The 26,504-nt window shown below is 37.9% G+C and overlaps 1 protein-coding gene and 1 long non-coding RNA gene across 5 annotated transcripts in view; one reads left to right on the forward strand and one right to left on the reverse strand.

Moving 5' to 3' along the window:
* Nucleotides 1-7,939: 7,939 nt before the first annotated feature.
* On the reverse strand, nucleotides 7,940-11,115 carry LOC117664350 (uncharacterized). Its single transcript, XR_004590996.3, has 2 exons — nucleotides 10,363-11,115; nucleotides 7,940-8,105 (listed from the first exon to the last, which is right to left on the reverse strand). It is a non-coding gene; the product is annotated as an uncharacterized LOC117664350 (long non-coding RNA).
* Nucleotides 11,116-11,241: 126 nt separating this feature from the next.
* The window catches only part of ADNP (activity dependent neuroprotector homeobox), a 46,200-nt gene continuing 30,937 nt past the window's right edge, over nucleotides 11,242-26,504 (forward strand). For 2 of the 4 annotated variants that reach the window (XM_087889097.1, XM_034413781.3), the window contains exon 1: nucleotides 13,021-13,208. The gene's annotated coding sequence lies outside the window, so the exon portion shown is untranslated. Of the gene's footprint in view, nucleotides 11,944-13,020; nucleotides 13,209-26,504 lie in introns of those variants that run through there. The other 2 variants (XM_060689621.2, XM_087889096.1) reach the window with 2 other exon arrangements.

The raw sequence follows: 26,504 nt of genomic DNA on the forward strand, positions 1-26,504 counted from the left end.
AATTATCTGTTAATAGTGCTTCCTCTTTGACATTTCAATATAATTTTATCTTAATTTATACAATAACCATTTCCTTGGTTTGCTTGTGAATTCAATTTTTTTTGTTTGCATAATTCGTTTTTATTTCCATTTCTGCTGATAGCCATTAACATTGATAGCTGTTCCTGGAAAAGTTTAATTTGTTGAGAAATGCTTTTCTGATGATTTCTTTAGTTCTTTTAATCTCATACAACATACATTATTTTCTCTTGGCTTTTTAAAGTTCAGTATTATGTTATGTGAAATAACTGCTAATAAAATCAGTGCCTTTAGATTTGTTTTTTAAAAATCTGTTAATTTCTTTTTATCATCATTTAATATTGTTTTCTTCTGTAACAACATCTTGTTTAATATCTAAAAGACAGGGATTTCCTTTCATAAATCAAAGTCACAAATTCATGATCAGAAAGTCTTTGGAGAAAGTAGAGATGAAATCTAAATCATATCTATTCTTGAGAAGGATCTATGTCTTTCTGAAAAGTAGGTGTCTTCTCTAGAATTACCATTTGTCTGTCTCTGTTCATCCACATGGTCCATCAGATTAAAAAAAAACCATTTTGATAATTTACCTGAGAAACTTTAATATTTTTCTCTGACATTCAACCTAGTTTTGGGGAGATCATTGCATTCCAGTCCTGCATGAAAGATCAATGTTCATAAGAAAGACTTATTAAGCTATACATAAGTCATTTATAAAATGATACTTTGTCCGCATAAATTCCTGGTACTAGATTCTTAACCTCATGAAATTCAGCTTCAATTCCAAATTATGTATTCTGTCCATGATTCCATACATGTTCTGGTTGTAGTTGGGGGTTAATATACAGGACAACTCCAGTTGCTTTTTTTAGTGCTTGATGAAATAAATTCTTCACCCTAATTTTTATAAATCAAATATTACATATTATTTTTCCTAGTATGAGTCTCTCATGGACATTATGTTTTCTTTTAATTTTTTTAAGTAATGATTTTTTTCCCCTTTTTTGGGGAGCATTGGCTCTATTTATATTCCATATTGAACATTTGTAGTCCATAGTCAAGATACAACTTAGAAACGTCCATACCTGTGACACTTAATTCAGTATCATCTCTTTCAAAATCCATTTACAACTGTTGTGGTTTTTGTATAGCCTCTTCTGTGAATATTACTTGGACCTCTTCCAACTCTTCCTTTAATTTTTTTGAAAAATTATCTCACCTTCTGAACAGAATTCAGTCAAATTCTCAGCTGCTTAAAAGCAGAAATCAAATCTTCTAATGTAGCCCAGCAAAAAAAAATAATTCCTGCTTTAATCTTTCAGTCTAAAAGAAGTATTTATTTTTCTTTTATAGAGAGCATTTATTTTAGGATAATTCTATCTATATTATCAATCTTTCATCTTGTACTGAAATGCTGTCACAGAACCTTATTCCTTGTCTTTTTCCTCACAAAATGCACCAAGACATACATCCCTTGGAACATTTTATGTTCCTGAAAATCTTGGATTTAGTCCCCAAATTTTATCAGACTCTACCTCTGTATCTTCATCTTCCCAATCCCTCCCCCCACCATCAAAGCTTATATAATTCTTTCTCTAATGCTTTCATACAAGTTATCTGGAATAGCTCTAAATTTCAGACAATTTCTCTCTAAATTTCAATAGAACTAAATTATCCAGGTTTCTCTCTCCAATTCTTTATCTAGAGTTTCTGTTTTTATTCTCCAAAATTTTCATCGTCATCAACATTTTATAACTTTTTATCTGCCTGCCTGCCTGCCTGCCTGCCTGCCTGCCTGCCTGCCTATCTATCTATCTATCTATCTACCTACCTACCTACCTACCTACCTACCTACCTACCTACCTACCTACCTACCTACCTTAGATATACATTTAGATATAGAGTATTTTCCATCTTATCTAGTCTTTTTTTGTGTGTGTGGGGGGGGAGCTGTAAATTTAGTTTCAAGTGCAACAGGCAGTTTGGTGTCAAATTGATCAAAATTTTCTGAAGTACTTTAAATCTAATGAAATTGATTTCTCTGCAGGCTGTTCTAAGGACCCTCTTCTGCCTTCCAGTTGTACAGCCTTATCATTATGCTAGATTCCAAAAGTGAAAGGGTTAAGCAAGGGGAAAAATTACCCCTACACACACACACACACACACACACACACACACACACACACACACACACACACACACACACACACACGTTTCTTCTCTTTTTTTCAGGGGATTTTGGTGATGGTACATGTCACATTTGCATTTCCATGGTTACAATTAAGAACTTAGTCTACTCAAGTTGCCTTTATCTTTTGTTTTGTAAATTCCACCAAATATCTACTGTCTTTAATAAAAAAAAAAAAACAGGTCTGAGTTGCCCAATTCAGTTAGTTTTTCCATGCAGTTTCACTGAAAATGTAATCTTTTTTTTTAAAAAAAAACATTCCCCTTTATCTGTTTTAAGCTTTCTTCTATCACTCCTTGTTAAGCTTTTTGACAAGTAGTCTGTATACTTTAAGTCTTTAAATCTTTTAATTGTGTAATCCAGAAAAAACAAGACCCACCAAGAGGAGTACTTATCTGTAGTAAAAACAAAAATTGCTCTCAGACTGTAGAATAATTATTTCCAAATGTAGCTAAGAAATGAGGCTTGGCAGATCTTGCACTTATAGGTGGTATTGCAGCTATGAATGTGGATAGAATCTTATGCCTCCCAGCTCTCTTTTCCTATGATAATTATGAAAAGTTCTGTTCCTGGAATTTACTTACATGCAGTGACTATCCAGAGAATAAGTGCGTTATTTCACACTCACTCCTTTATTTGAAGGGATTTTGGCATCCAGCAGTGGCTCTCTGGGTGCCAATCTCCACTGCAATACAGTAGCCACTCCTTCAAAATAATTAGATCACCATTAGTCCTCACCAGAAGTACCATATTCTCATGTTATCTTTGAGTAATGTATTGCTCCAAAAGACCTTTGAGATCAACATGATATAATTTATAGTAGTTACATCAGAGGTGGGTTTCAGCAGGTTCTAACCAGTTCTGGAGAACTGGTAGCGGAAATTCTGAGTAGTTCAGAGAACCGATAAATACCACCTCTGACTGGCCCCACCTCCATCTATTCTCTACCTCCCGAGTCCCAGCTGATTGTGAGGAAATGGGGATTTTGCAGTATCCTTCCCCTGGAGTGGGGTGGGAATGGAGATTTTGCAATATCCTTCTCCTGGAGTGGGGTGGGAATGGAGATTTTACAGTATCCTTCCCCTGCCATGCCCACCAAGCCACCCCCACCAAGCCATGCCATGCCCACCAAGCCACACCCACAGAACCGGTAGTAAAAAAAATTGACCCCCACCACTGAGTTACATATTTAAATTATGTAGGACTTATTTTAACAATACAATGGTTTATAATTATTAATTACAATATTAAAATAAATAGAATTTTTTGAAGGGTGGAGGGTACACTAACACACTAAAAATGCCATCAAATGGCATAGAAAAAACCCACGTAGGGAATGATGGTAACCATGAATTTTACAAATTGAGAAAGAAAATATTCAGCTTGCTACGAGGCAGCAGACCAATAGTCTTAATTATTGCAGAAATTTGTTTCTAGAAAGGACATCCAAAGCGCTAAGAAAGATGAACCAGATTGTAACAATATGTTCCTCTTTGTTTATATTAGCAATAGACATTGAGAATAGTGATGTTTCTCCTAATGGAGATAATAATTGGACTGTAATTATAATTAGCAGATTGGATTTCTGTTTAAAGTTTCCACCATAGTGCTCAAGTCAGATAATTTAAAGAAGAATACAATGAAAACAACAACAACCCCACACACAAAAAAACAATCCAGTTAAAACTTGGGCCCTTCAAAGTATTTCAATTCAAATGGCATCAAATCAAAATACCTCAATTTGAATTTAATAGACCTGGTTCCAATTGTGAAATGGACATTTCAAAACACTGTTTTCTGCTTGAAATACTTCCATGATGTTCAGAGCTATTTGAACGGAAACATTTTGCTCCACAACTTGTTCAAAAAACCCATCAAAACATAAAACAATAGCATAATCTGAAAATAAAAGAATACCTAATAATAAAAACATTAAAAAAGATATTCTGAAATTCTTTTTGAAAGCAGAGGAAGAGGATACCCATCGTAATAAAAGAATTACATCTTACCGAGAACAAAAGAAGAGTTGTGTCCTTCAAAAAAGCCAATCTCTGACAGATTAACTTTTTGAAGGTAATTTTGGTATCCTGCACCTGTTACTTGTCTCAGCTCCTGAAAACCAGTTCAAAACCATGCAAATGCAAGTAAAAAAATGGCTACCACTTTGGTGAAAAGGTAACGGTGCACCTTGGCGTATAAATCATGCTGGCCTCAGGATCACGGAAAGTTTTCTTCAGACAATGCTGGCTCTCTCAGCTAAGAAGTGGAGCCCCCTAGAATCAGACAAAGGGGACGTGGTGGCTCAGTGGCTAAGACGCTGAGCTTGTCGATTGAAAGGTCGGCAGTTCAGCGGTTCGAATCCCTAGTGCTGCATAATGGGGTGAGCTCCCATTACTTGTCCCAGCTTCTGCCAACCTAGCAGTTCGAAAGCATGTAAAAAATGCAAGTAGAAAAATAGAGACCACCTTTGGTGAGAAGGTAATAGCGTTATATGCGCCTTTGACGTTTAGTCATGCCGTCCACATGACCATGAAGAAGTCTTCGGACAGCGCTGGCTCTTCGGCTTTGAAACGGAGATGACCACTGCCCCCTAGAGTTGGGAACGACTAGCACATATGCGTGAGGGGAACCTTTACCTTTACCTAGAGTCAGACATGACTGGACAGGGGAAAGCTTTACCTTTACAATGAGTAAAAGATGGCAAAATCGACCAAAGGAGAAAAATCAGTAATGAAAGAGACATCCACATAAACTCAAGGGGGCTTTACCACTTTTGCCAAGCATGGGTGAAGAGCCAGTTCTTCAAGACCCTTTGAAATACCAGCAGGGGGCATAAGAGAGAAGTAGCAAACAAAATAATACATACTTTTGAGATGTTGTGGGTTCAGTTCCTGACCACGACAACAAAGTGAATATTGCAAAAACTGAGTCACACACTTTTTTTGTTTCCCAGTGCATATAAAACTTATGTTAATACTATACTGTCAGTGTGCAATAGCATGCCTGAAAAAAAATAAGCTACATACCTTAATTAAAAATATTTTATTGCTAAAAAATGCTAATCATCTTCTGAGCCTTCAGTGAATTGTAGTTTTTTTGTTTTTTTTTTGCTGGTGGACAATCTTGTAAACAAATTGCAATATCTGCAAAGAGCAATAAAGTCAAGCGGAATAAAATGAGGTATGCCTATATATTAGCATTTGTCTTACCTTCCCCAAATCAAAAATCTTCCTTGTGCACAGAGGGATACACTGACAAAAAAAAAATCACATGCAAACAGCGATAATTTTATTTTGAACAATAAATTGCATCTGAGAAGTTTGCTTTTGCAAACTTGTACCAGGGAAATTTACATATCAAAGCTGGAACATTTTCATCAAAGCATCTTCTCAGGCAATTTACATTAATTATATAACTTAGGGGAGATGTAGCAAAAGCCTCTGTACATTGCAAGACCAAGCAGATGGAAATAGTTAGAAATTTTCATATTTTTGTTAATCCACTGAAATGTGATTGATCTGGAAAGTGTCTTAACATTTACCCTCCACCTGTCTACTCAAGCCATGTTCTGGGTCAGATCAGAACACTCTTCCTGCAAGAACCGCATTGGCTGGTCAAATCAGGTTGCTTTATTCCTTATAAAGTCTGTTGTGACTCAAGTTCTAGTTACTTTTGAAACCATTGGCTTGTAGAACACACACATCTAGTATGAGATAGCCAAAAGAGTATGCAACAGATATCCCCCTTCTTGGGTTGTGAGATGCGTGAGGGCCGACAACCACCATTCCTCAGACAGCCTCTCTCTGTTAATATTAAGACCATCCCTTAGGCTTTGGAGCACCGGGCACTGTGTAATTTATGGGAAGTAGTCTATAGGTTATCTAATTTTAAAATGGTTTTTACTGATAGGTAGATTTTATCATGGTATTTATTATGTGATGATTGAAATTACTGTTTTTATCATGTGATATAAATTAATATAAATTTAAGTATTAATGAAATAAATAACAATCTTCAATACTGCACCTTGCGATTCCCAATGTCTGTTTTATATTGCACATGATTATGGAGGGGACACAACTGATAAATTTGAAATAGACCCTACTCCAGTGGCGTCCAAGTATTTGCTCCATGCAGTTAGCATATATGAAGGAATGCACTTTTATTTCAATGGAGGAACATAAAGTATATCAGTCCTCCTAATCTAGATAATCTCTTTTCATTCATTCACTGAAGAAAATATCTGTCTGTCTGTCTGCCTATCTGAGAGAGAATGCATATGCATAAACTCTGTTTTTTATTTAAAGTACACAAATTGCTTAACGTGTTGTAAACCACCCTGAGTCTCCGGAGAAGGTCGGTATATAAATCAAATTTAAAACAAAAAACAAAAACAAAAAAACAAATGTTCCCATGAAGGGCATCTTCACATACAACTGGTAGATCAAGCCATTTGAAACATAGCTTGATGCTCTGGCTAGCCACTAGCCTATTGAAATTGTTGAAACAGCACCAGTTTATAATTTGAATTTTGTAATGCAGAATGTTCTAATATACAGTACAAACTCTAAGCAACTTGGAAGCAGGATAGCTGAGAGATTATTTTTTTTTAGTACATTGGTAGTCTTATCTGCAAGAGCTATCTGCAAGGACCTAAAAGCCCTGGGAATGGACATTAACAACTGGGAAACCTTGACCTCCGATCATTCAGCTTGGAGGCTTAAAGACGCAGCATGGCCTTCTCCAATTCGAAGAAATACTTGTTTGGCAGGCAAAGAGGCAGTCCCAGAACCAGCAAAATCTGGGGGCTGGGCAGCGAACAGAATGTATCTGCCCTCAGTGTGGAAGGGATTGTCACTTTTGCATTGGCCTTTTTAGTCACACTAGATGCTGTTTTAGGACCTCTTTCCAGAGCATAGTCTCTTGAGACTGAAGGGTGCCAATGCCAATGGTAGTCTTAGACTTGCAACCAGTTGTTTAGCAACTGTTCAAAGTTAAACCACCACTGAAAAAAATGAATTAGGACTGGCTCTTGCATTTATGACTGTCACAACATCCTCAGAGTCACATGATCAAAAGTTGGACACACTTTGCAACGCGCATGTATTTATGTCAACAGATCATGTGTAACCTTCCCAGCCAGCTTCTGACAAGAAAAATCCATGGGGGAAGCTGGGTTTGATTCACTTAACAACCATGGCAAAAAGGGTGATAAAATTCTGGTCTGTATTGTGGTCATAAGTCAAGGACTATCCGTATCTCTGTTGAACAGCAGTAATATTATCAATAACTCTTCTTATGACAATAAGTGTATGCTGCCTGAAGACATGCACCATGAAACGTTTTAAATGAATAAGTTACTGTTATTTTACCGTTTACAACATCCCGGATTAAAGGGAATACATACTTGACAGTATTTGAACCATACTCAAATTTGTGTGAATTTTCAGCTGGTCTATTCAAAATGAAAATTGTACTTCATAAGGTGATGATTCATTTAAACATTGTTGTCACTTGAGTTTGTGCCATCTGCAGCTTAGGATCTTTAAGATAGTGTCATACATATTCATACTCACACTGCACTTTATGCAGTGCACACAACAGGTTTTCTACTTAAAATATCAGCCACAAACACAACAGGAGGCTTTAGACCATTCATTGTATCTCTGCATGTCAGCTATTTCATCTTTCTAAGATAAAGCTGGAATTAGATAGGAGTAACGTAAATGGTTCTTTTGAATGTAATAATTTTAATCTTGCAATCAAATTATACATACGTAATTAACATTAACAACATCATGTAACATTAAAAGTAAGGGGAAAAGATAGGGGAAAATATCTGGAAATATGTAACATGAACAAAAACATTGGTCAAATTGCTTCAGAATCCTCTTCATCTCTGTTGAAAAAAACAAGTCACTCAAATGTTGACAATGAGTATCAACAATCCATTACCACAAATCAAATGTCAATTTATCTTTCCAGTATTGTACAATAATTCCACAGGCCATGGTCTGTGCATAGTAAATCTGTATTTCTTGATATTTTGAAAGATTCCAAATATTATGGAAATAGCCAAAAACAACAGATGCATTCTTGGCACGTAACAATCAGCCTAAAGTCATATTAATAATTCGAACATGACTTTAGGCTGATTGTTCCATGTCAAAATCCTAAATAATTGTACAATCATAAAATTCAGGGCTTTTGGAATAGTTAACATTAATGAAGCTCTCTGAACAGTTGAAATGCAATATATAATTAGATTATTAGTTCAAAATTACTATTACTAGTAAAATATCCATTATTATTAGGATATTTCATGTTGAGGGAGGCATCCATGCTGTGAAGGTTTCTGCAGGGGGTAATGTGCCCTCTCAATAGAGGTCCATTGCATATTTTTAGCTCATTCATCCAATCAGTAAAGACCAGGCTACCCAAAATCACGGCAATGAATATGTTTTAACTTTTAATGCTACAGTAACTAAACTTCGATAACTGGGATTGGGAACCATGTCACTAAGTAATATGGTTGTAAAGCATGACATCATGTGACCATGCTGTATTATTGTTAGGCAAAACCCAGATGGTGTTAGGTATGATGTCAAGTGGCCGCCATTTGTGATTTCCCATTGGCTCTGCCACAAACAACTGTTTTAAATTTTCTAAATTATTATGAATTGTATAAGAATGTACTAGATAGGAAGCTGAATAAAATTAAAACCGTGGCCCTAATGCCCTGGATTATTGGATGCCAAGCATGCTTTGGGTGTAATTCAGGGAATAGAGGACTTAGCCATTAATGACATTTATAACTTTACAGATAGTCCTTGACTTACAACCACAACCGAACCCAAAATTTCTACTGCTAAGCAAGACAGTTAAGTGAGTTTTGCCCCATTTTATGCCCTTTCTTGCCACAGTTGTTAAGTAAATCACTGCAGTTTTTAAATTAGGATTATGGCTTCCCCATTCACTTTGCTTGTCAGAAAGTCACAAAAAGTGACCACATGACCCTGAGACCTCACAACCATCATAAATACATGGCAGTTGCCAAGCATCTGAATTTTGATCACATGACTATGGGGATGCTGCAATGGTCGTGTGAAAAATGGTCATAAGTCATTTTTTTCAGTGCCATCATAACGCTGAATGATTATTAAACAAATTGTTGTGAATCGAAGACTACGTGTACATGGCTTTCATTGCATATGTGGTTCTTAATATTCCTAACTAGAATATGATATTTTGTTGGGATGAGATGAAGTATTTATAAATTTATTTTCAGATATGTAGGTAGACGGATACAAAACTAAACCTGATTATTATAATGCTGATAAACAGAATGAAAACTTCTGCAGTTGGCTCTACTCTAATGCTGTGGCCAGATACATGTATTTTAGCAATTCTAGTTTGATTTGCATTTTGTGTGTGCTTCAGGATATTTGCATACAGTGAAGTCACATGTTTAGTTAGTTATAAGACCCGATGACCAGACTATGCCATTGCTATACAGATAGCCCCCAACTTATAACTATTCGTTTAGTGACCGTTTGAATTTACAATGGCACTGAAAAAAGTAACTTATAAGTTTTTCACACTTACTACTGGTCACATGATCAAAATTTGGAGTTCATATTTATGAGAGTTGCAGTGTCCTGGGGCCATATGATAACTTTTGTGATCTTCTGACAAACAAAGTTAATGGGGAAACCAGATTCACTTAACAACCTTGTCACTAATTTAACAACTGCAGTGGTTCACTTAACAACTGTGGCAGAAAAGGTCATAAAATGAGGCAAAACTCACTTAACTGTCTGACTTAGTAGCAACAGAAATTTGGGCTCTATTGTGGTCTTAAATCGATGACTACTTGTATATGGTTGGTAGTTTGTAATAGATAAAGACATAATCTATTAGCATCTGCAAACAACTACTCATATAGTAATTATTTATCCAACTATATTAGAGTCATGCTGAACTTTCTACCATTGTCCATTGGGACAGCTCAACTTTGTAGCAAAAAATTCCACTGTGGAAATTTTCCTCCGACTTGATACCATCCAGATAGAATGAACTATAACTTTCACAACTTGAGTTGTCCATCCTAATTGGAAAGTATGGGTATTGACAATTAACACTTCTGGAAGTCCTACCTGCATTATCCATTGGTCACAACTAGCAGTGTTCAGGGCCTGTGACCCGATTGCTTAAAAACTGGAGAAAGTTTCAGCTTCCTTCCAAGCTCAGATGATTAAAAAGTGAGACAAGAAATACGCTAAGTTAATTCTATTCAGCTTTAACTATTAAACATTTTATTACACTAATTAAATGCATATTGGAGTAGGCTCCTGCCTCTGAGCATTTTTCAGGGCTCGTGAAATCTGTAATCCAGCCCTCTTGAGGAATCACTAAATGGAATGGAAAGCCACCGTTAAAAAAAGTCTCCAATTCCGTTTGATGGACATATGAAAGGACCGTTGGGCTCCAGCAGTTACCTACTTTCACATCCTAAGCACAACACAGTGGAGCGCTCAAGGCGTTTCTGCAGCCCTGCCTTAAAAATCACATTTTTTTGCATTCCCTTGACTTAACATTGCTCAGGGCGCCACGGCTCCAAACTTGCAACTGGTCCATCCATGGCACAACAGAGATGGGTCCAAAGCCAGGCAAGCCCACTGGTAATGCCCAATGGAAGAATGCCCTTCTGGAGGTCCAGAGACGTCCCCTGGCCAAGGCTGGGGCACAGGGATGCTTGCCTTGACCTGCCCTGCAGATGCCACTCACTCCAGGCACGAGTGCAAGCCGTGTGATCATCAGCTTAACGGCACGAGGTGTTATGATGCTCACTCAGGTGAAGCTTGGGTCACGTGGTGTGCTCCATGCCGGGTCACGTGGAGAAGACTCATTCTCTCTCCCCCCTCCCTTCAGTTCCCCCTTCCCCAGTGACCCCTTCTCCTCCCCTCAGGGAAAGTTGTAGTCCCGGCTGGGGCGGCGGAGGGATAACCGCTCCGCGCTCTTCTCTCCGGCCCCAGCCGCAGGGCGCGGCGCCTCCTAGCGGAGCCGGAGTAGATCCCGCCGCCGGTTCCCCTTCTCGCGAGAATCCCCCCATTCCGACAGGGTTATGTAACCCGTTCCCCTCCATCTCTCTCTCTCTTCTTTTTTAAAGATCCCGCTTCCTGTCAGGACAGGATAAGAGGAGGAGGGATGACGGGAAACCAAGTTCCATTCTTGGGGTTCAGTCACCCCTTTTTTCCCCTTCACCCCGGGGGGCTCGTCCCCCTCCTCTCCGGCCGGACAATGAGTCCCATATGCTAATGAGGACCCCGCGTCACTTCCGCTCTTTCTCGGCCGCCATCTTGGCCAGGGCAGGTTCTGGGCAGGAGGGACCCGGCTGTATTGTCTGCAGGGCGCCTAGGGAGCCCCCCCCTCCCCTTCCCCGCGGCCCGGCGCTCGACACCCCTCGGCCCGGTACCTCAGCCCCGCGGAGCCGCCGCGTCCCCCCTCCGCCCCAGCGCAGGCCGAGCCCCCCGCCTTGCCCCTCGCAACCTGCCCCCCCCTCCCGCCATCCAGGCCCCTTTGTCTCCCCCGCACCGCCGGCTCCGCTCCCCGCGCCCGCCCGCCCAGCCCTGCCGACAGCCTCCAGCCGGGAGCCGCAAGCCAGCAGCGCCGCCGCCGGGGGAGGGAGCGCTCGCCGCTGAGGAGGAGGAGGAGGAGGGAGCGCGAAACGCAGCTAGGTAGGTGCCTGAGCGCGCGCGGGAGCCCAGCGCAACCCTTTTCCTTCCTTCCTTCCGCTCTTCTGTCTCCTCGTTGCCGCCACCGCCGTCTTTCCCTTTGCCGGGCCCGGTGGCTGCTCCCGGACCCTTCTTCACACATGGTGTTAAAAAAGAAAAGCGTCTCTCCCGTCCTTCCCTCCTGGCGTCCGAGGCCGGCTCTCCCGGCGCCAGAGGCGGTCGGTCTCCTTGCCGGTTTTCTTGCCTCCTTTCCCTTCACCTCAAAGCCTCCCCCCACCCACCCCGGGTCGCCCCCCCCTTTTTTTTTTAAAGAAAAAGGAAAAGAAAAAAGCAGCTCTGACCGCGTTCCGGCTCAATGCCGCCTGTGCCTCCGTTGCATCTCTCTCTCTCTTTTTTTTTCCTCCCTCCTTCCGTTCCTTTTGCAGGGAGGTGGCCCAGAGATGTTGCGCCCTCGAGTGTGGCTGTGATTGCACGGTCTGCGTCGTGGAAGAAGGAGGGAATCGTTGGAGGTGGTGGTGGTGGTGGCCGGGCGGGAGATGGTGGGGGGGGGCGGATTGCGAATGCTGCCATCCTCTTCGACATGCTTGAGGCTCCCCTTTTTTTTCCTTCCTCTCCCAGCATGTGCGGCGGGAGTGGGGGGGAAGGGAGGGTGTCAGCGAGGGAGGAAAGCCCCGTTATGACTGCAGAGTTGGCGGTGGAAATGTGGAACAGGCTGCGGTGCAATCAATGGAGAGCAGCCTCCTCCTGTACGCCACCCCACCCCCCCTTTCCATAGCTTAGAGGTATCGGGTGGTGTTGGAAAAGGCGGGATTCGTGACTCAGTCAGAGTATCCAGGTCTCCGAGAGAAACAGGCACCCTTCTACACCTCTGCAACTCTTTGCTGCATCCATTCCGGGCAAATAGTTGTATTTAACCTATTTTTCAAACAAAGAAGAGGGGGTGGGGGGGTGGAGAGGATTGCTTCTCCTTCTATCGCGGGGGAAAAAAAGGTCTTTTCCTCCTAGGATGTCTTGTCTATTCTTAGTTATGGCTTTGTATATCTGTTGTGTTGTCTTTTTGTTTTTGTTTTTTTCCTGCAGCTCAGTTCAGTTTTGCATAGGCATATACCTAATGAGCGTGTGGCTTCACGTTAAAGCTGCGGTTGCTTGGGTTTATGACCATCGAAGGCAAAAAAATACCAGCCCCCACCCAAAATGCACCGCAGCCAAGACGGTGGAATGAAGAAATGAGTGTAGCGAGTCAGTAGGGGGCGCATTCTCCACATTGGGTAAGGCTGCTGCAGAGGGGGGGAGGGGCCCCAGATGCACAGATAGGAGTTGCTACACAGCGCCTTCTATAGGCCTGGGAAAATGGGCCTATCGCTGCAGGCCGAGTTGCTCTTCCGAGCTGACAGCAGCATAGGCAAAAAAGGTTTAGTGAGCAAGAGCAATGATTTTAAAAAAATCTGGCCCTCTTGGAAACTCATGACCAAAGGTATCATCCTGATGTGGTACCTAAAATCTGTGTCATCCTTGATCCACATTACCTGTCTGAAGATTTTGCTGAAATTCAGTGAAGCTGATCTTCAGTGTATCACTAAAGCTATCTGATACTAGTTTAGAAAATGTAGCTATACTGGGTTCCCTAAATCATAGGCATTAATTCAGGTGGAAGAATGTAAGGTTCAATGCACACAGAGTGCTTGTCTCTTTTGTAAACCATGATGAGGAAGAGATTGCACTTAAATTTGTTACTGGAGATAAACATATCACTTGTATGGTTGAGCCTCATCATGACAATAGAGATAATTAAGGGTTTCTATCATTGTGCTTTTCAATAGACAGTGATTTTGTTTGACAACTACATGCTGCTTAGATAACTGGGTAGCTTAGTTGGTTACTGGGATTTTTTGTGATTACTATCTGATAGAGACTTGTATTTATAGAAAATACTAAAAAGTTTAAAATATGTTTTGTGACACAATTTTCTCTAAGTGTCAATATTTAGTAGAGCGAATATGTAAAATGGAAAACTCATGTGTTACATATCAGCTCATATGGAAGCAATTCTTATAAAACTGTCAAATTCAGTTTCTTCCTTCAGGAGCTCAACCACCACTTCCTCCATCTGAACAGAAGTGGTCATTTAAGTACATGACTATAATCATTTAATTGCTAAAATGAAAATTGTGAAATGTGCAGTTATTTTACTCATTTTTTTTAAAAAAAAGACCAAAAATAATGGTTTCATAGGAAATAGCAAATAGTTGCATTGCAACCAATCAACAACTTATAAGCAAAGTATCTTAAAGAAATCATAGAATCTTGGGTTCAAAGGTTCATGTTGCCTTTCTGAGTATTACTGGTTTGTGTCATTTTGAGGGAGATTGTAGAGTACCTTGGTAAACTAATTGTTTTAGCCACAGTTTTAGAACTAACAGTAATATAGTTTGTGCATAAGAGTTTATACAGGCCTGTTCAGACTACAGCCTTAGAAGAAAGTAAATTATGTAGCTTACCAAAATGTTTGAATCAGGCCATTGATTCAGGCATATATCTTGAATCCAACTATAAATATGGAAGATTACAGAGCTGCATTAAAAAATACAATGTTTAACATCTATATAAGACCAAATCATCTGAAAGATATTGCTGTATTAGTTATGTGTGAGAGATACCTGTCCAGCTAGTAAAGTATTTTTACTACAACATATGCATATGTGTATTTTGAGTAAATAAGATTTTGCAAGCATACATGTGTTTCAGCAAACAATGTGAAAATCATTATATCAAGAAAGTTGTAGAGGAATTTTCAATATTTGTTATAATAAGATTGTTTGTTAAAAACAAATACTATAAACTAACAAAGACATTGCAAAGGAGAAATTGTCTGGCAGAGTTCTTATTCCTGGAATGAAATACAAATTCCCGGAATTTGTAATTATTGGGAAAGATAGGCATATAGAATATATTTCTCAGAGAAACATTAGGAACAGAAACAAAAGTTGTTGTATATTTATATGAGTTGAGGTAAGTTTTTGTTTTACCTTATCATCCCATGAACAAGGAGAGCTCAGAACTGATTACATGCTTTGCATTTGAGGGTGGTATATTCAATTCTTCAATTTTTCAACTGAAGGATTTCCTGTACTAATTCTAGAAATATTTCTGCCTAAAAAGCCCTGCATGTTGGAAAGGACATCAGTTAGATGGACAAGTAGCCTGATAAACTTTTATTTTTCAGATTTGTGTAGATAGACTAAACACATTCCATTGTCATACTGAACCAGAGTTCTGGAGCAAAATTTAACCATGTGCTGGTATACCACTGCTCCATTATTCTGACTGCAATGCAGCCAAAACAAAGCGATTAAAAAGAAACCTTGGAAATTCCTTCTATGAATTGTTTAGCAAGATGACTGCACTAATAATTGTGGTTGTTCCCGGCTTCACAAGTCAAGAATTGATGATAGCAATGATTTGTTTTTGCTTTCCAGCTCTGGTTGGTTAGGGGAAGAAAGCAAGAGTTCTTGGTTTAGGCATTACACTACCATGTTTCATTTCAGGAGAAATGTAATGAGCATGATCAATCAGCAGTGAATCAGCTTGCAGCTTGGTTAAGCGAAGCTAAATTCTGAAAAATTGTCACTGGTAGTGGTAATCAGAGATGTATTTCTATCTCATTCATGTTAGAGATTCAGACTCTAAATCAAGTTTGAATAAAGCACCAAATTATGCTGCAATTAACTTAGACAGATGGAAATAGAAATAGTAGTAAATATTATAGTGGAGCTATATAAATAGTTACCCAGTCTACCGTGCTACAAGGGCATCATAGTTGGAGTTTCTGGCAAGCTGGACAATATCAGAAGTTGAAAATATCTGTCTGGTTCTCCTCTGTTTTGTATTAGTGATACTCTGGCTTCGTGAACAAAAAGCCAAAATAAATGTTATATGCTCCACTTTCATTGTAAGCGTTTGGTTCATTTTTCAAAACAAGTACATTACAAGTAGTCCTCGATTTATGACTATAATTGAGCCCAAAATTTTTGTTGCTAAGTGAGTTTTAAGTGAATTTTACCCCATTTAATAACTTTTCTTGCCAGACTTGTTAAATGAATTGCTGCAGTTCTTAAGTTAGTAACATGGTTGTTAAGCTTCCTCATTGACGTTACTTGTCAAAAGGTGATCACATGACCCCGGGACATGCAATTATCATAAATATGAGCTGGTTGCCAAGTGTCTGAATGTTGATTATGTGACCATGGGGATGCTGCAATGGTTGTAATTGTGAAAAACAGTCATAAGCCACTTTTTTCAGTGCCATTTTAACTGAACAGCCACTAAATGAACTGTTGTAAGTCAAGACTACCTATATAGCTGATTGAAATGTTTCTTTATGTATATTTCATGGATGGCATTACATATATTTAAGAGAATGTAAACATACTGTAGAATTCAGGGTTCAATATAATTCCCACCTAATATATGTAAAACAAGAAATGTGATGTTAAAAGCAATCGGTGGCTGCTTTCCCAGTTTTATTAACAGGATAGGGTAAACTTATAATGAATCAGTTTTTGATGTTTAAATACATTGATTATGATCTTTATTTTTCTTCAGTAGATTTAGATGTCATGTGCTCAGTTGAGGATTGATTCTCACATTCAAATATGTCCTATTTATATTAATATGTCAGTCTGCAGCAAAATTTATTAAATAACTGTATTCATACTCTTGGCTGGCTAAAATGAATGTTGATGTTTATAGCTCAACATACAGTTTGAACCTGTTTTATGACCATCACATTAAACTGTTTGGTTGCCAATTTTTGTCTGAACGCAGCACATCCCTTCATTCCAAAGAGTTGAATAAAAATCAAAGAATCTGTATGGATGCATTCATTAGTACTGTTAAATTTATTGGTATTTATCTGCATACAGAAAATAACATGCTTGTACATGAGAAATGATAGTTGATACTAAAACTCATCAGTTTATATGCCTTTATAGAATCTGTTTAATGGTCTTGTATCTTCATTTTAACTATTTAAGCTGTTTAAATACTAATCTAATGTTTCTTTACTGTTGTCATCACAGAGCATAAGTATTAACAAAAAACTTTGTCTGATCTGGTCATGAGCTCAGCCTGTGTGTGTTCTCCTGGATGCTTAATAGAAAATTGCTTAAATTGGGAGCATGCCATTGTCTGCTCATTATAGGGATGAGGTTTATGATGATCATTCTTTTGGATTTAATTGGAATAGAAATGCCCTATGAGTTTGATTCCTACTTGCTATAACCATGTTGCTTGCATCTTTCAATTTATATTGTTTTTATTTGTTTCCTAGTATTAATTGATAGCTTATTAGCAACCTTGACTATTACTAAGTGTTGTATCTTTTTATTCTCCAGTGTATTGGAAGGCTAATCCAATCAAGTGGGTTGTAGACTTTTCTTCCGCTTTGGAGACTGAGTCAATCAGATCCTTGATCCCGCCTTCTCCTACTGAGCATGCCCAGAATTTGACTCAGTCAAACCACAACTTTCCCTATTATGTTCAGACTTGAAAAATGGTTACACTTTGAGGATTATTCCTCACTGGAATATTAAACAGTAATTCTGTTTGTGAATTGGTAGGGAAACTGATAAATCATGATGTCCAAGTTGGCAAAAAAATTTGATTGCAGAAAGTTATATTTGAAGAATGTATACCTTTTGCTTCTTAATTTTTCTGAATGTATTTCTCTCCATCAAGCTTTAGCTTTAATTACATTGAATCTTGAGATTAGTAGCTTTAAGATTGCTACTATATTTCATTAGGTAATTTCTAGTACAATTTTTATAGCTGAATGTGTTAGATTAATATATCTTTATTCCCTTAATTCCATGCTGGTTTGAATTATGTCAGTTTTAAACTTGTCAGTTTTAAATTGATATTATTGTTTTGAAAAGCTTCATTCATTCTAGTGGCTATAAAACATATATATATATATACGTAAAATAAACTATACTTTAAAATTTAATAAAGTATCAACATTCTTAAATGAGTGAGTGACTATAATGGGAAAATTGATCTTCAATATATTTGGTTTTATTATTTTTGAATGAAGTACACAATGAAAATTACTGTGAATAGAAAAGAACTGCAGCATCAGTATTTAGGGTAAGTCCAATCAAAGATAAATTATTTGAAATTATTTGAATAGCAGAATTAAGCATATATTTAAAACTTTGGAGTAAGGGGATGATCACACAAAACATTGAACTCCTTTCTGTTTGGTTTGCTTGGATTTTGTTTAACCAAGATATTTTAGTTTGCAAACCATGGTTTATAATTCAGCATATTATATAAGTACGTCCAATTATATTTTGCATTACAATTCTATACAAACTTTATTAGAGTTAAAAGTGATTAAAAATGTCCTTTTTCCTGTTCACGTAACAACTTTAGGTTGCTTGCCAGAATGCTTATGGTTTGTGCCACAAGTTTCTTATTTTTTTAAAATTAATGTTTTGTTCTTCAGTTCTAAATGGCTTTCCAGGTTGACAGTTTTAAGAACTCTATAAAACTATTGATTTGTTGTATCTTGTAAATGCTCAAATCATTCCATGTAAGTAACGGCAATCACAATTGCCCAAACCAACAAATCTAGCTATTTTGTTGGCTAGATTTGCATATAATGCTAAATTTGGATTCATGCATTACAGTAAATTACATAATGAGCAAATCATAATAAAAACTATTCCATTAGTATCATTATAAGAAAGTTGGAAGAGTAAGTGTGATAATGATTTGTCTCAGATAACAGCTTTATTTGTAGTTGTCAAAAACATATTATAGGCTCATTGCATTATAATCTATACATTTCCTACAGTGGAGTTCTTTCCACCAATCAATATTCTATGAAACCACTTTCTTCAATTGGTCTTTTTGTAGAATGTAAAATCTTACGTTTTAGGCAATTTTCAGTAGTTGACAAATCAAAAATTCTTTGCTCTTTACATATGATTCAGGTATCAGATTTATTTAAATTGGTCTACAAGTTATAGTTATTTATGGAATCTATCTGTTTGGGATCAATATATGTACAACCATGGTTGATAGGTATTAGTCTTCATAGTGGCACTTTCTGATTGCTTGCACACACAAACACACACTTGTATATATAGACAAAAAAGATTGCTTACATGAATGAAAATTATATTCTATTAATCCAAAACTTGATTAGATTTTGAAAAGTCTTTAACATTTTCCATGTTTTTATCATTGAGTAAATTGTGTTTTTATAAATTTTGCAAGCATGAATACTGCATTATAAGTCACTTTCTGTAACTATAAGGAAATGGTTAATTCCTTTTATTTTAAGATGTTGACTACATGTCCACTAGATGGCATTTTAGCTGCTAGTGGAAAATTCCAGAACTTGCCATGAGTGAAGAATATGTGAGTCGGGAAGAAAGAGCAGTTTGCTGGGCTCCAGAACAAATGGGAGAGCTTATGTTAAAAGAATATGGTTTTTATCTTAATGTCTTTCTACAAGCTTCCTATGAAATGGGAAGCACTTTTGATGACCATATGATACATCAGCAATTGCAACTAACTTGAGGTGAAAAAAACACCCTAATATTAATATATACATTATCTGAACAAGAGTGGGGAGGTTTATTCACATGCACATCAGTTAAGCCCTTAGTGAGAACAAACCTTTGTTCATATGTTTTGCTACTGTTTTTAATAGAAAGATTTCCTGATCATTAATGAAAACTTCCAACAGTTTTAGAAATTAAAGTATTCAAACTATAATTTCTTCAAATAAATCTAAAAATCAGTGCATTTAAGTTGCCTCAAAGAATATTGCCTAAACTGTTAATGAGCTACCACTTAGTAATTCTGGGAGATACAATGAATGATAGTGACCAAGTTACAAACATGATCAAACTGATAAACGTTTATTCATAGTTTAGAATGTGTAAGCTTTTATCAGGAGATAAAGTCTAAAAGCATCCACTCTTAGTAATTTTCAGTAAAAGCTTATATAGGAATACTATATAAGGAATATTATATTTTACATTCTAAATAGTTTTATATAAGTAAAGATGCAAGTTATTGTTTCACTCCTCAAACTAAATTGTTGAAGCTTACACCTAAAAATGAACACAAGTAGATTATTATTTGGTGTTTGTTTTCTGATTAAAAATTGGGACTGAAAAAATGTGCATGATAGCATTGTGGCAAGGATAACTGCAGTTTCTAGTTTCAGTTTGTCTATGGAGATTCAGTTTGTTTGGTTTTTGTCCTGGATGATCAAATACTTAAATGTTGCAGAACAGAATTAATGAATTCAAAAATAATGGCAATTTTGGGCAACATGTCTATCTGCTAAATGTACTCTACCATAGTCGTATTTGAGCCTGGACTGATTTTTTTTGTCACTTCTTTTGAAATAGCCTCCTGTGCAGATTAATGTACAAAGGTTGGGTGGCTTTATGGTAAAAGGAAATAGATAGGAAACCAACAGAAATAGTTATAACCAGGGTGGATTTGATTTAAATCGAGTTGATTTAAATCACAATTTAAATCATGATTTAAATCACTAGTAAAAAGGCTTGATTTAAATAACTCGATTTAAATCATAATTTTTAAAGAGCAACGATTTTTACCCCAAAAGTTTTTTATTAAAATAAATTCAATAAAAATAAAAAAAAGTCCGATTTAAATAAAAAAATCTGATTTTTTTGATTTTTTTAAAAAAATCATTGATTTTTATCCACCCTAGTTATAACATGGTACACCATTTGAATATTGCTGTGAAGGAAACGACATGAATAAGTATATGTATCATTAAGATTTGAGTTTGAGTTTCTTTTACTTTACTTTACTTTACTTTTATTTGATTTATATACCGCCCTACTCCCGAAGGACTCAGGGCGGTGCACAGCCAACAATAAAATACATACATACAAAATTTAAAAGCAGAAATAAAATCAAATTAAATAGTTTTGGCCCAGACAGATTAAAACCCCAATCAATTTAAAACAAATTTAAACATTTAAATATATAAAATACTAAAAATATTAAAAATTAAAAATTTTACATTGTTTATGAAATCCAGGTCAATCTATTTCTCTTGATTTTCTTTCTAATAATGTATCTTGCCTGAGCACTTTCTATGAACAACTGTGGATTCATCTATTTGAGGATCTGAACTACTTCTCGTGGAACTGCCAAGTTAATTTGAATCTATTTTACCTGATGTATTTTTGTTGTGACCTTGTTGGTGAAAAAAAATAATGAACAATTCTCAAAGTATAAGGTATTTTATTGATAAAAGAATATTTTGGTTTGTTCTGTTTTTAGAACAACACCCATGTAATCTTGAATAGTTATAAAAGCAATCTCCTGCAGTATAATTGAGTTACAATATGTGAAGAGTGCTCTAGATACTTACCTACTTGTTTAATTTCACTTTTTTTTTAAAAAAAATGGTGCATTGTAAATTGGACAGTTTGTATAAGTAAAGATATTTACTTTTTTAAAATTGCATTAAAGGTTCTACCGTACTCATGGTTTTGACATCATCTGGTGTACTTTACCTGATACACCTCACAGAGATTTGCTGTATGTAGACAGAGAATTATCTCAATTCGGGAAGGGCCAAGAAAGTTCTAACTAAATTTGTGTAATGAAGATTGTAAATTAATATTATCAGTTCTCTTTGTATTCATTTTTATTTGCTTTTAGATCATAAATCTAAAGAGTAGAGTGTTGCTTTGTCTCCCCATCCCTATCATTGCTTTCCTAGATGACTTCCCAGAGCCAAATAAAGTTTTTTTTCAAGTTTTGGGTTATAGGAGGAAGGGATCTATGACCAATGCTATTTCATCTTTTGCCCCAGGGATAATCTACATCATGAAGTTTTGGTTTACAGTACTGTTGATACAATTCTTTATGTAGAAATAAACAGTTCTATGGAGGAATTAATGCAGATTGCCATGAAAAGCTTGGCATAACCAAGATTAGCAGTGTAATCATCAGTCTTGTTTCTAATGTTGTATCTGTTATATCTATTAAAAGGCAAGCATCTGCCTATATTGCATTCTGGATGTCTTTGTATGTATCCTGGGGCCATTTGTATAGACCTTTCTTTTGTTTCTGCTCATTGAGCCTTATGTGGTCAATTTTTTTCATCTTGAATGGGGAATGAGAAGAGGGGAGATAGGGTTGTGTGATTGAACCTTGTTCTTTCCACCTTTGATCTCCTGTATTACCTATTGATTATTTACAGACCTATATAGTGTGGGATAGACACATGGTGGTTGAGTGATCCTTATCTGTTATCCGTGTATTTTTATTTGTAATTCCTGAATAACCTCTTCCAATTGGCTGTTTTCCCAAAATAACTAGAGGCAGTATGCTATTAATCCATCATAGAATTTCATGGTTATACAGGTATACTTCATTGTGTGGGATTTGAAGACTTGCTATATGTTAAAGATGAGCAGAAATTCACTGCTTGATGACAACCTACCGAACATTTTACATATTGAGAAATTAGAAATTGTACTTTACTGTTTTGCCTAAAATACAGGGCAGTAATGGATGCCTTTAGAGGATTGATAGCCTACCTTTTAATACCATAGTAAACGTTCAAAACACAATAAATCATCAATATGGATGAACTTGTATATTTTCCCCTGTTTTGTCAGTATGGACTACTTGTTTTCCAGTTATCTATTTCTACTGTGGTTTCTATTTGATGCAATAATTACTTAAAATTAAGTATAAGAATCCTTTAACCATAATTGTATTTTTATTTAACACTTTGCTTTGTTCAGAAGTTTTCTCCTTGATCTCAAATTATCGTAATTGTTACGAATTTGAGGGGCATTTTGTATAAAATACCCTCAGTCAATCTAAAATTCTGAACCACCACTAGTTTGAGATATCAAGTATCTATGCTCTGTGCCTCAAATAATTAAAGACTTGTTAATGCTCAAGTGGTTAATATTTTTAGAAATTTGTAGTTATGTAAAAAAAAATCATAATTTTGTTGGAAGTTATGTGTTGTGGTCTACAAAGATATGCAAAGGAGCACAGTGGCTTCCATGGTTAGGACCTGGGTTGGAAGTTAGGAAGCCCGCATTCAGGACCGGTGTGCTACCATGGGGCGGGGTGAGCTCTCGTCCTTTGCTCTAGTTCTTGCCAGGCATATGAAAGCAGCCCCATCTGGGTGTCCCTAGGCCCGTGATGGTGAACCTATGGCACGTGTGCCACAGGTGGCACGTGTGCCACAGGTGGCACATAGAGCCATATTAGTGGGCACGCCAGCTCAGCTCTGGGGCGCATGCGCATGCCGGCCAGCTGATTTTCGGGCCTTCTGGGCCCACTAGAAGTAGGGAAACAGACTGTTTCCTGCTTCTGGGGGTGTGGGGAAGGCCCGTTTTTCTTTCTTACTTGGTTCCAGATCCTCTCTATACATCTGGGAAGGGCGAAAACAGCCTTTCCCACTCCCTTGAAGGCCCTACAGAGGCTGAAAGGGCCCATTTCCCAACTCCTGGTGGGACAGGAAGTGACATTTTTTCCTGTCCCCAGCCTCCAGAGACTCCTAGAGAGGCTCTGAGAGGCTTCTAGAGGCTCCGAGAGGCTTCTAGAGACTCCTCCTTCTCTCCCTTCAGCAGTTCCTAGCATTTTGCCAGTCTTCCTGACTTCCCATTCCTCTCCTCACTTTTCTTCAGTTGCTGTCAATATATTGGCCTGTGTGCCTAAATATTATTCTAATGGTCTCAGCAATAAGGATTCAGCTTTCCAGCATAGAATTTCTCCCGCAGTGCACTGAGAAGAGACGTTCAGGTAAGCCAAAGTCCGATCTCATCAACTATCTACCTAACCTTCCCAATATTTTCCCCTCTTTCCCCATGGTTGCTATCAGTGTGTTTGTCTCCCCCCCCTTTTTAATTCTTACATCAAATTACTTCTGCCCAGAATAGCTACATTTTAGCCTATGCAGAACAATACGGCCCTATTTCATTCATTCCCTATATGAATTAAAACATCCATAACATGTGTTTCATTCAGGTATTATCTGAAACAAGCATGGAATAATCACACATGGAGTATTTTGCCTATCCCCATATTTGTGTTATTCTTCAGTGAAATTATCACTTAGCAGAAATGGCCAGTAAATTTTCCATCAAGTTGGTTGATGAAGATCCCAAAGGTGCTTTTTCAGGAGGCAACTGGACTTTCTTGTTTTTTCTTTGAAGATACTTTGCTTCTCATCCAAGAAGTTTCTTCAGCTCTGACAGGATAGTGGGGAATGGATTTGTATTTCTTGCAGACAGCTGATCATTTGCATCCTTTTAGAGGATGAAGGATAGTCCTATTGAGCAAGTGAAAATCTATTCCTGTAAATTTCAAACTGAGCACAAATGCTGATTCTGTAATTAGACCTCAGGGAAAAGGGATCTCACCACATGATGTAAGGATTTGTGTGTGTGTGTGTGGGGGGGTGCTTTATGAAGTTCATTCATTTTCATTGGTTGAAGACTACAGTTGCTAGACTCAGGACCATAATACAGTGGCATTGTAATGATAGATGGATAGATGCAGTTTAATTTGGTTTTGCATAGTAGTGTAGTAGTATGTGATTTGGTGATTTGCTGCTGAATTTCTGCAGAATAATCTCCAGGGGGTCTGGTGCTTATTTAAAAAGATCTTGGAGCCCCTAGTGCTTCTTGAGTTGCCCTTCCCCCATATATGAAGAAAATAAGAATTTCTGTAGTAACTGAACGGATTTTAAAATCTGTTTAAATAATACTTGGAGGTGACTGTTGAAAAAACCTAGATGTTTCAAGCTTGGAATATTGATTGTGCTTTACTGAAGTATTTTTAGAAAAGTTGCCAGGCTAACCCTGATGTAATTGCAACTATTTGGAAACACAATTGAAATGTTCCTCAGCTTGATTTCCTTCATATTTGTGAATGGCAGTTCTACATACTTTTATTCTTTTCTTTAAAACAAATCTCAATTTCCTTATAAAACGTTTTCACAGAATAATGTCAATGTCTTTAAAATAAATTAGAAAGAATCGTTGTGGCGAAAAATATTTTAGATGGAAATGAAGACCTTGCATCAAATGTTGCAGGCTCGACTAATATTCCAGTAGGCCTGTGTGAATAACCTCTGATTTTACTTGAATTGAAAATTCAAGAAGCACTTGATTCAATTTCACTTTTAAATTTGGTGGCAACCTGATTTAATATACTTTGAAACTAAAAATTTATTATAAAAGAAAATCTCTCTTTAGGATGTAAACGGAATCTTTAAATGTCTGAAACTACTTCAGTTTAATATTTTTATTCCATTTCATTTTTAACTGTGACAAATATATCAAAAGCTAAATAGAATCTGACAGGTTAAAACTTTCCTCATAGTATGCCATCTTTTTGCACTAGATAAAAAATGTTTCTTGCCCTAGTTGTTAAGTGAATTGCTGCAGTTGATAAGTTAGTAACCCAGTTGTTAAGTAAATCTGGCTTCTCCTGTGTGCTGCTTAGAGAGTCCAAGCAATGGGTGATAACCTTGTCTGATTGGCCAGAGACTGAGTTGTAATTAGTTTAGTCATGCCTCCTCCTTCATGTTTAGCTCCAGTTTGTTAACTCAGTCAGCCTAGAACAGTGATAGCTAACCTTTTTGCCATCACGTGCCAAAAGGGGAGGGAGCGGGGGGAGGTGTTGGGCGCACACGTGCCCACACCCCTAATTATATGAGCCCCGCCCCCAAGCATGTGTGCGTGACCCCTCTGTACTTCCCCCGCTTTTGGCATGTGATGGCACAGTGGGCCAGGTAGGCCTGTTTTTTGCCCTCCCCAGGCTCCAGAGCCTTTCTAGGAGCCTGGGGAGGGCAAAAACTGCCTTCCCCTCTCCCCCCACAGAGGCCCTCTGGAGGCCGGAAACAGCCTGTTTGCCGACTTCCAGTGGGCCCAGAAGGCCCAAAAATCAGCTGACTGGTGTGCGCATGTGCACCAGAGCTGAGATTGCGTGGCCACCTGTGGCATGCGTGCCATAGGTTTGCATCACGGGCCTAGAGAGACTTCTGTTATTTGCGCTCCATTGCTTGGACTTCTTTAAGCAGAGTTTAGGAGAAAGTAATCATTAGGAAAGCTTCCTAGTCACTTTACAAGCGGGTTTTGGCACCGTGCCCAGCTGCACGCTCATCAGCTGAGCAGCGGGGATCAGCGGCAGCAAAAATCATTTCAGAAGGCCTGCAGGGCACGTGGAGCCATCGGCTTCTTCTTGATCGCTCCGGAGACACTTTCTGTGAGTTGATTAGTGCGTGGAGAGCCATGGTGTCGGCTCTGCACTCTTGGGCTTGGGCATGGATCCATGGTGTCGGATTCTACCTGTGGTAATCAGCGCTAAGAGGCCTTGGTGTAGGCTTCCCACCATTTTGGATTCCTCCCCCCCCCCCCACAGCCTATTTTATTCCTGCTTTCAAGCCGTGGTGTGGCTACAACCCTAACTCCCTCCATACTGGTGTTTAATCACCAGGGAGGTAATTTGAAAAATAATTGGCTGTAATT

Source organism: Pantherophis guttatus, chromosome 3 (genome assembly GCF_059756535.1).
Source record: "Pantherophis guttatus breed Tessera chromosome 3, ASM5975653v1, whole genome shotgun sequence".
NCBI classification, from domain to species: domain Eukaryota; kingdom Metazoa; phylum Chordata; class Lepidosauria; order Squamata; family Colubridae; genus Pantherophis; species Pantherophis guttatus.